At 40.7% G+C, this 8,069-nt stretch overlaps 1 pseudogene; it reads left to right on the top strand.

The window, feature by feature from the left end:
* The first annotated feature begins 7,283 nt into the window (after positions 1-7,283).
* Positions 7,284-7,751, top strand: LOC116081572 (annotated as a pseudogene).
* Positions 7,752-8,069: the final 318 nt, after the last annotated feature.

The following is an 8,069-nucleotide window of genomic DNA, read 5'->3' as shown; positions in this document are numbered from 1 at the left end:
CTCTACCTAGGGCTAATCCCAAATAACTGATCTTTTTCTGTGTTAGCAGCCTGAGGCAGTAGGCAAAACATGTGAAAACAGATCAGAGACGAGCCACGGAAGAAGTTTGGCCTGAAATATAATGTGCTTTGCCTTAGTAACCAACTTATCTTGATATCACTGATGGATGTCCCAGCATTCTGTGCTTCCTAAATATCCTGCACCATTCACTCCAAGTGAAAAGGAAACCATTGAATACACAATGCAATTTGTATACATTCAAATGGTTTGGGAGAGTGATACTCATGTTGTTGGATCTTCAGATTCCTGTAAGTGTGACTCTGATATAAACAAATCTTGTATCTTATTCTATTCTGCTTCATCACAATTCATGAAGAACACAGCCTTTGAGTCTGTGGTAGCATAGGGTCTCCCATCTTCATGGTGGTGCTAATAAAATTGGTTGAGAGAGTAGCAAGCCATTCTGAATAGCCCAGATCACAGCCTGATGCCTAATCATTCTTTCTCTCTGTGATACTCAGCTGGGGGTTTTTCTGCTCTACCTTCATCTTGCCTACTTCAAAGGCTTCTAAGCTCAGCCATGTTAAAACACTGTCAAAGAATGAACAGTGGAAAATGGCATATGCTGATGCTACCTTCCAGATCCAAGGCAAAGCTGAACATACTCCCTTGTCTTTGCCAAGCCTTTTCATGCCCCAGTGCAGCCTACAGCTTGGGCAGCCCAGACAGATCTGGCTTATAAGTTAGAAAATAATGTGCTCATCATTATAGTCTGGCAGAAGTAATTTTCCAAGATGTTTTTAAAATAATTTCATGTTATTAAACAATGGGAAATATAATGTTTATATTCTTCTTTTTTAAGAGTTGGGGCGATTTAATGCATGCTGGCTCCACCCCGACACCCCCCCAGGTGTTCACTGCAACCTGTCAGTTCCTTCTCCCTACGGCCACTTTGGATATTAATGTTTATATTCTTAAAGGACCTTAAATTTATTTTATGAACTAGTCTGTTTCTACTTCTAAAATTATCTTTATGGTACTCAAGGTCCAATGATGGTGTTTATTTCCAAGATAAAAATGAAGAAGCAAAAATCCGGACTTGACTTTTCATCAGTGCACCACTTATTAAAAAATAAAAAAAAATAAAGATCAAACTGGTTTGAACACTCCTCGAAGTGGCATGTTCATGGTTATGTTCATAAGTATGATTTGTATACATCCTATGCCTTTGAATATCTACAGTGAATAGATCATAGGCATTAGAGAGCTTCAAGTTTTCAAGTTTTGCTGGTTGACCTTTGTCACTGAAAAGCCAAAGTGGAGTCACCATTGAAGTAACAACCATTGAAAAATGAGCTTTATTACAGAAAACAATATCTGATTCAATCAACCAGGTGGTTCATCAAGTTTCTGTTCAGGCTATTGATAGCAAACACTAATTTCCTGACTTTACCTACAAGAAGGCTTCCTGAGTGGAGCCACGATAAGAAGCAACCCAAAGAAAGAACTCCTGGCTATCATTTAAAAATACGGGGGAATGTCAGGCGCAGTGATGCATACCCATAATTTCAGCACTTGGGGAATGGCAGGCAGGTAGATCAAGAATTCAAGATGAACCTCCACTGCAATGCAAATTTGAAGCCAGACTCAACTATATGAAACTCTGCCATTAAGAAACATTAGAAGGAAGGAAAAGAAAACAGAAGGAATCAAAGCTGAAGAAATGTGCACATAGAGTTCACTGAAATATTTGTTCCCTAAATATATTTTTTTGAATGAAAAGAACAAATAAGATGAGGAGGGGCAGAGACCTGGGAAACCCAAAAGGCAACAAGCTATCTGGTGGTTTAATACAGGAAAGGGAATAATTTTTTTGAGAACATTTCTTTCCCCAATTTTTTGGAGGTTGAAAGACATATGTGATAAAACAAAGACATAACCAAGTCGACAAGGAATTCAAGTCTAATCAGATTTAGGAAGAGCAAATGATATCTCTGGAATGGGAAAATGGGAAAATTCAGTTTTACAGAGTATATATCTGGAGAACATTATTTACTTCTCTCTGGAACACTGGTAGCAAGCAGGTAATGAAATTTTTATTGCAATATTTACTACAAATTGGCTTTGTTTGTTCCCTGCATCAACTTATACTTTAGCTGTACTATGCCTTTTTGCTATGGCATGTTGTTTAGCTTACTGTCTTACATCCCCCTAGGTCTTTGTCCTCCTCTAGACTAATACTTCTTTGAACCCACTCCCTTGCCTCACTCTTTTTTTTTTTTAGATATTTTCTTTATTTACATGTGAATTTCTCCTTTCCCAGTTTCCCCTCCAAAGAACAAAAAAACAAACAAAAACAAACCCCTGTTGCCTCCCCCCTCCCCATGCCTGCCACCCCGCCCTCTCCCACTTTCTGGCCCTGGCATTCCCCTACACTGGGGCATAGAACCTTCACAGGGCCAAGGTCCTCTCCTCCTATTGATGATCGATTTTGCAATCCTCTACCATACACATGCTGCTTGAACAATCAGACCCCTCTATGTGCAGTCCTTGGTTGGTGGTTGAGGCCCTGGGAGCTCCGAGGGTACTAGTTAGTTCATGTTGTTGTTCGTCCTAAGGGGCTGCCTCACTCTTATTCACCAAGCATCTTCAAATGAACTTTGGAATCTGTGCTAGCTTTCTGACTTACCCTAACCCTAACTCTTCCTCTTAAGATGTTGGCATCTGATTTGGGGACAGAACCATCTTCTCTGTCCCAGTAAATCTGTAGATGCTTCACAATATTGTCCTATGATGCTCAGCACTCTGGTAAAGTATTTTCATCCAGGATTTTGACTACCCCACCTTCATATTCAGCTGACAACAGAACTCAATCTGTCTACCAATCCATGACCCCTCTTCTAAGCCAGCTTGGCCTCTGAGTTTCCCCTGCTCCCATTAATTGCATCTGAAGTTCAAACCTCTCAGTCAAATCCCACATTTTTATCACCTGCATCTGCCAACCCTTGTGTCTCTTTCTTCATTCTTCTGCTCCAGTTCCAGCTCGAACCTCATTATGCTTTGCCTTGCCTAAAGGGAAAACTACTTCATTGATCTCTCTGCCTTCACTCAGCCTATCCGTCCTACCCAAAGCTACAGATTAATCATCCCGAAGAGCAGCTCCAATCTCCTTGTCCACCCCCAGTCATAAAGCTTGAAAGTGCCTCACCATCTTTGAAATTAAGCACAAATCCTTCATCTTGCCATTCAAGTAACTTTCCAAATGAACTGCAGCACATCTATTCACATTTCCCCACCATATATTATCCAACTAAACCAACATGAAAGCAAAGAAATCAAGAGAGTTCCAGAACTGGAGAAAGAATAATAAAATCAAGAAGTGGCCCAACAGCAAAAAAAGACTTTTCAAGACAGCCCCTGCCAATCGCATCTGTCTTTTCACAGCTCATTACTCTATAAATAGTAGATGCTCCATGCATTCTTGCTAGGCAGCTTGACTTTTCTGCATTTTAAGCCAGGATTTCACATTTGGACAAATCACAGCCAAAGAGCAGATGTTCCCTTTTGCCTTTTTAAATCAATGTGGCTTATTATTCTCTATTCTCTGTTAATATGCAGTGTTGCAAATACATTTCTCAAACTAAGACACATCTATATTTTTGATAGGGGAAAAAAATCAGCTTTCACCAAAGCTCTATGAATAATAGCAAGTCTTTTCCTTTCATCTTTCTGCTAACAATGCTTCCTTTCTGTCAATGAAATGTCTAGAGATTCAAACTGCTTAGTCATGCTTTAGCTATCCACACATCAATAAATGTGATGATAATATAAAAGTAATAGTTATAATAATCATTTTCCATGGTTGTAGAATTCTGTAGTTATGCAAATTTTCATCACAGTCTTTGAGGCTTAAATCTTTAAATGACTATTTTGAAGTTAAGCAGAGGTTTTAGTGAAGAAGTTAGCAAACTCTCCCTATGAAGGCTAAATAACTATTGTTTGGGGCTTTGCATGCCAGGTACACATTTTAAACATTATTTTTATTATATGTGTATGGTTGCTTTGACTGCATTTATGTCTGTGTGTCCTGTGAATGCAGTACTCTGGGAAGCCAGAAGATGATTGAAGTTGGATACCCTAGAAGTGGAATTGTAAGCTGCCATATTGTGCTTTGAATAAAACTTGGGTCTCTAGAAAAGCAGCCAGTGCTCTTAACTTCTGATCCAACCCCCCCCCATCCATGCCATGTACCCTTTGCTTTAACCATTCAATTCCACTCTGGTTTTCTACCACAAATCATGTATGACATTGCTCATACATGCTGTCCAAAGAAATCAAACACATATTAAAGTATTTGTGTTTGCAGGATCAGAGGAGTAGGAAAAAATTAGAGTATGTGGGTCAGGGTTACACATTCCAGCTATAAAACAAGTTCCAGGCCGGGAAGATTTCTCAGTGGTTAAAAAGCAAGCTGTTCTTGCAGAGGAACCAAGTTAAGTTTCCAGCACTCATATCAGATGCCTCACAGTTGCTTCCAATTTCAGTTCCAAAGGATCTGACATGCTATTCTGGACATACTTTCAGTTACCCACACAAAGATAGCTACTCATACACATTATTAAAGATAATAAAACTTTTTGAAAAAAGAGGTGCAAGTTGTAGGCATCCATTATAAACAGATCTTTAGTAGACATGTTAATTAACTTATGATAATCATTATGCAACGTGCAATGATATTAAGTCATCATGCAAGCACACTTGTGAGTATACATCCCAAGGGGTTTAAATTAGAATGTAAACTACTATCTTTACTCCCATAACTATTACTATAGTATCCACACCTGCAGTCTTAGCCATTATGAATACCTTCAAATTATACAATCCTTATCAATTCAATTTTTTAGAAAGAAAACTTTCAAAAGCACAGCCTACGCTAAGAGGATGCAGTGAGAATTCACCATCTGTGAACTAGAAAATGTCCAGACACCAAATCTGTTACTCCTTTGATCTTGGACTTCCTTTCCTCTAATCCCATCAGAAATAAATTTCTGTTATTTAAACCTCAACAAACTTATGGCATTGTGTTATCTTCATGTAAATGGACCAAGACAAGTGTTCTCCTTACTCTACAGGTGATATTTCTGTGTCTCAAAAGTAGATATGACTTGTTTCTGAAATCATACAAGGTTATCATGGTGAAACCAACTAGACTTTAATTAAACTTTACTATGTTTACTCCCTTTCTTACAATCTCCTTATTGACTGTAGCTTTGGCCCCAAGACCTCTAATCATTCACTTTACCAGATAAAACTGTGATCTTTGATTCATCCCTGCAAGAGCACCAGTTATTCTAAGGGAAACTTCAGAGGAAACCAGCTACTAGATGGTTCCATTAGTCTTTCACCCCAATATGCAGGTCAGAAGACCAATTTGCACATTGAGACAACTATGGACCTCCACCAGAGTTTCCTCTGGCTTTACTCTACCCAGGCATAGTTCACTAATCTTTCAGGTCCTAGAGAGGTGGCTTAGTGGTTAAGAGACTTCCAGAGGTCCTACGTTCAATTTACAGCAACTACATTGTGACTCAAAACCATCTGTAATGGGATCTGATGCCCTCTTCTGGTGTGCCTGAAGACAGCTTCAGTGTGCTCACATACATAAAATAAATAAATAAATCTTTTCTAAGGAAGGAAGGAAAGAAGAAAGAAAAGAAGGAAAGAAGGAAGGTAGGAGAAGAAAAGAAAGTAGAAAGACAGGAGAAATTTAGAAAAGGAAAATGGAGTGGGCAAGGAATACATGGGAAGTGACAAAAGCAGATTGAGTTTCTGTTGTTTGTAAAATGTCCCCAGTAGCTTGGGATCAGGATGATGTCCTTAGGGAAAGTATGCAACCGATCCATGTCACAAGCTCCTGAAAAGACAGACATGGAACTTTGATGGTGCCTAGTTCATTCATCCTCACAACAACCTCTGTGGAAATGTAAAGTGAGCTCTGATGGGAAGAGAAGTGAGAGTGTCTTCTGCTCACCATCATATTCGAAAGCAATGACGGTATCCAAAGAGGAAGAAGGAGGGTCTAACTCCAGAAACCCTCTGAACCTGGAGGGTTCCTTCAAATGGTACTGATTGTATTGCCCTCGATGAGATGCTATAGAATATCTGTAAAGATGCCTCATTCACTTGGGAAAGACACTGATCCTTGCCGAGAAAGACTGAAAAGCCACGAGAGATGGAGCTAAGAAAGGACACTGACTCTACATAGAAGGTATGGACGTCACAGACAGAATCCACTACTTCAAACACATACTGTTTTCTGCTTAGGTAAATACCCTGTACGGATATGAAATTATTCTTGTGGGGAGCCATACTGCCCCAGGACTTTCTCAGAGGTCCTGATGAAAAGACAATGGGAAATTTAGTTCTGTGTCCTTGTCCAGGAATGGATTTGGCAGGGTCTATCCAGTGCAGGAGTCAGAGCCTCATGAGTCAAGATTGTGGCTTCTGAGAACCTGACTCGTCCCCCTAAGCTGTGGTGATCAATCGTAAAGCAGCTGCATCTGAGGGATCCTGGCTTGTCTTTGCCAACATTTTCTGACTTAGTTTTCTGCTTACCTTCGCCACTTTCCCCTTGCAAGTAGTATATATGATGTTGCACTTCTAACCACACTGCTGCAAGTCATCAGCTTACGAAAGACCTCCTTGTCCTGACTATTGCTTTTCTCTTCTTTATTTCTTATCTCCAGTCTTCCCGCTCGACACCTCAATGTTCAGGACCCTGATTCCTCCTGGGTTTGGTCATATTATAAAAATCAAAAACAGTCAGACCTTCAAGAACGTGAAGGTTACCCAGGTCTCCAGATTCTTCTTGCTCTATTTCTTTCTTGATACCTCTCCCTAACACAAGCTACAAAGGATGGCTCCATACTGCTTGCCCTTGGGGCTGTAGCTCTTTAAAGAATGTGTCCCTAGAATTGTGGCTGACCAGCAATTGTCTAAGAAATACATTATTTTCCTTCTTAGAATTTAATTGTTCCTTTCTGACATTTCTAGGGCTAGGAGAGAGTTCATCCTCCAAGAAACAGTTGGAAAATAGTTTTACAAAAACAGACCATGCTGTCACCTTTTGTGTGAGTATAAGGATTTACCCGCATATCAGTGGTAAGGCCAGATCAAGTCTTATGGATATAAAGTTTTAAAAGTCAGATAAGACGAAAGGACATCCTGTCACTGCTCCTGGTCTCGAGCAACTGCCAGAGCCACCAGACGGATCACCGCCCCCCATGATAATGCTGCACAAGAAGGGCCCCACGGCCACACAGGCCAAGTCTAAGCAGGCCATCTTAGCAGCTCAGCGACGAGGAGATGCGGAGACAACCAAGAAATGGTCTGTTTGCCAGAACAAGCAGCATTCCATCACTGAAAACACAGCCAAGCTAGACCAGGAGACAGAGGATGAGCTGCTTCACGACAGGGTGACCCTGGAGGTGGGCAAAGTGATCCAGCGGGGCTAGCAGAGCAAAAGCCTGACACAGAAGGACCTGGCCACCAAAATCAATGAGAAGCCGCAAGTCATCACATACTATGAAAGTGGACTGGCCATTGAGAATAACCAGGTTTGGGGCAAAATTGAGAGCACCATCGGCCTCAAGCTCCGGGGGAAGAACATCGGAAAACCTATCGATCGAGAAGGAGCCGAAGACAATGAACACAAAGCCTCGAAACTAGTGGTTCTGACTGAACTCTTCTGACTGGTCCCCCAGGACCACCAGCACTGCCATGGGTCTCCTCACATGGTCAAAAGGAACACAGGGGGTCAGGCCTGTGTGCCCCCCCAACCCATAACTGCTGTCAAACAAAGTAAAACCTTGCAAAGAAAATATAAATAAATAAAAATAAAGGTCAGATAAGGATATCTAACCAACCAAAACCTTTGTGGCATCCAATGGCCTACTAACAACAATGCATTGGTATTCTGTAGAAATTGATAGTATTTTCATGGGGAAATAATCCAATATGTTTTGAGACTCAGTAAGTGGCTTTGTGCATCAAGGCTTTGTGTATACTCT

Source organism: Mastomys coucha, unplaced genomic scaffold, assembly GCF_008632895.1.
Source record: "Mastomys coucha isolate ucsf_1 unplaced genomic scaffold, UCSF_Mcou_1 pScaffold7, whole genome shotgun sequence".
Classification (NCBI taxonomy): Eukaryota; Metazoa; Chordata; class Mammalia; order Rodentia; family Muridae; genus Mastomys; species Mastomys coucha.
The sequence above is the reverse complement of the archived record's forward strand: the minus strand, read 5'-3'. Positions and strand labels throughout refer to the sequence as shown.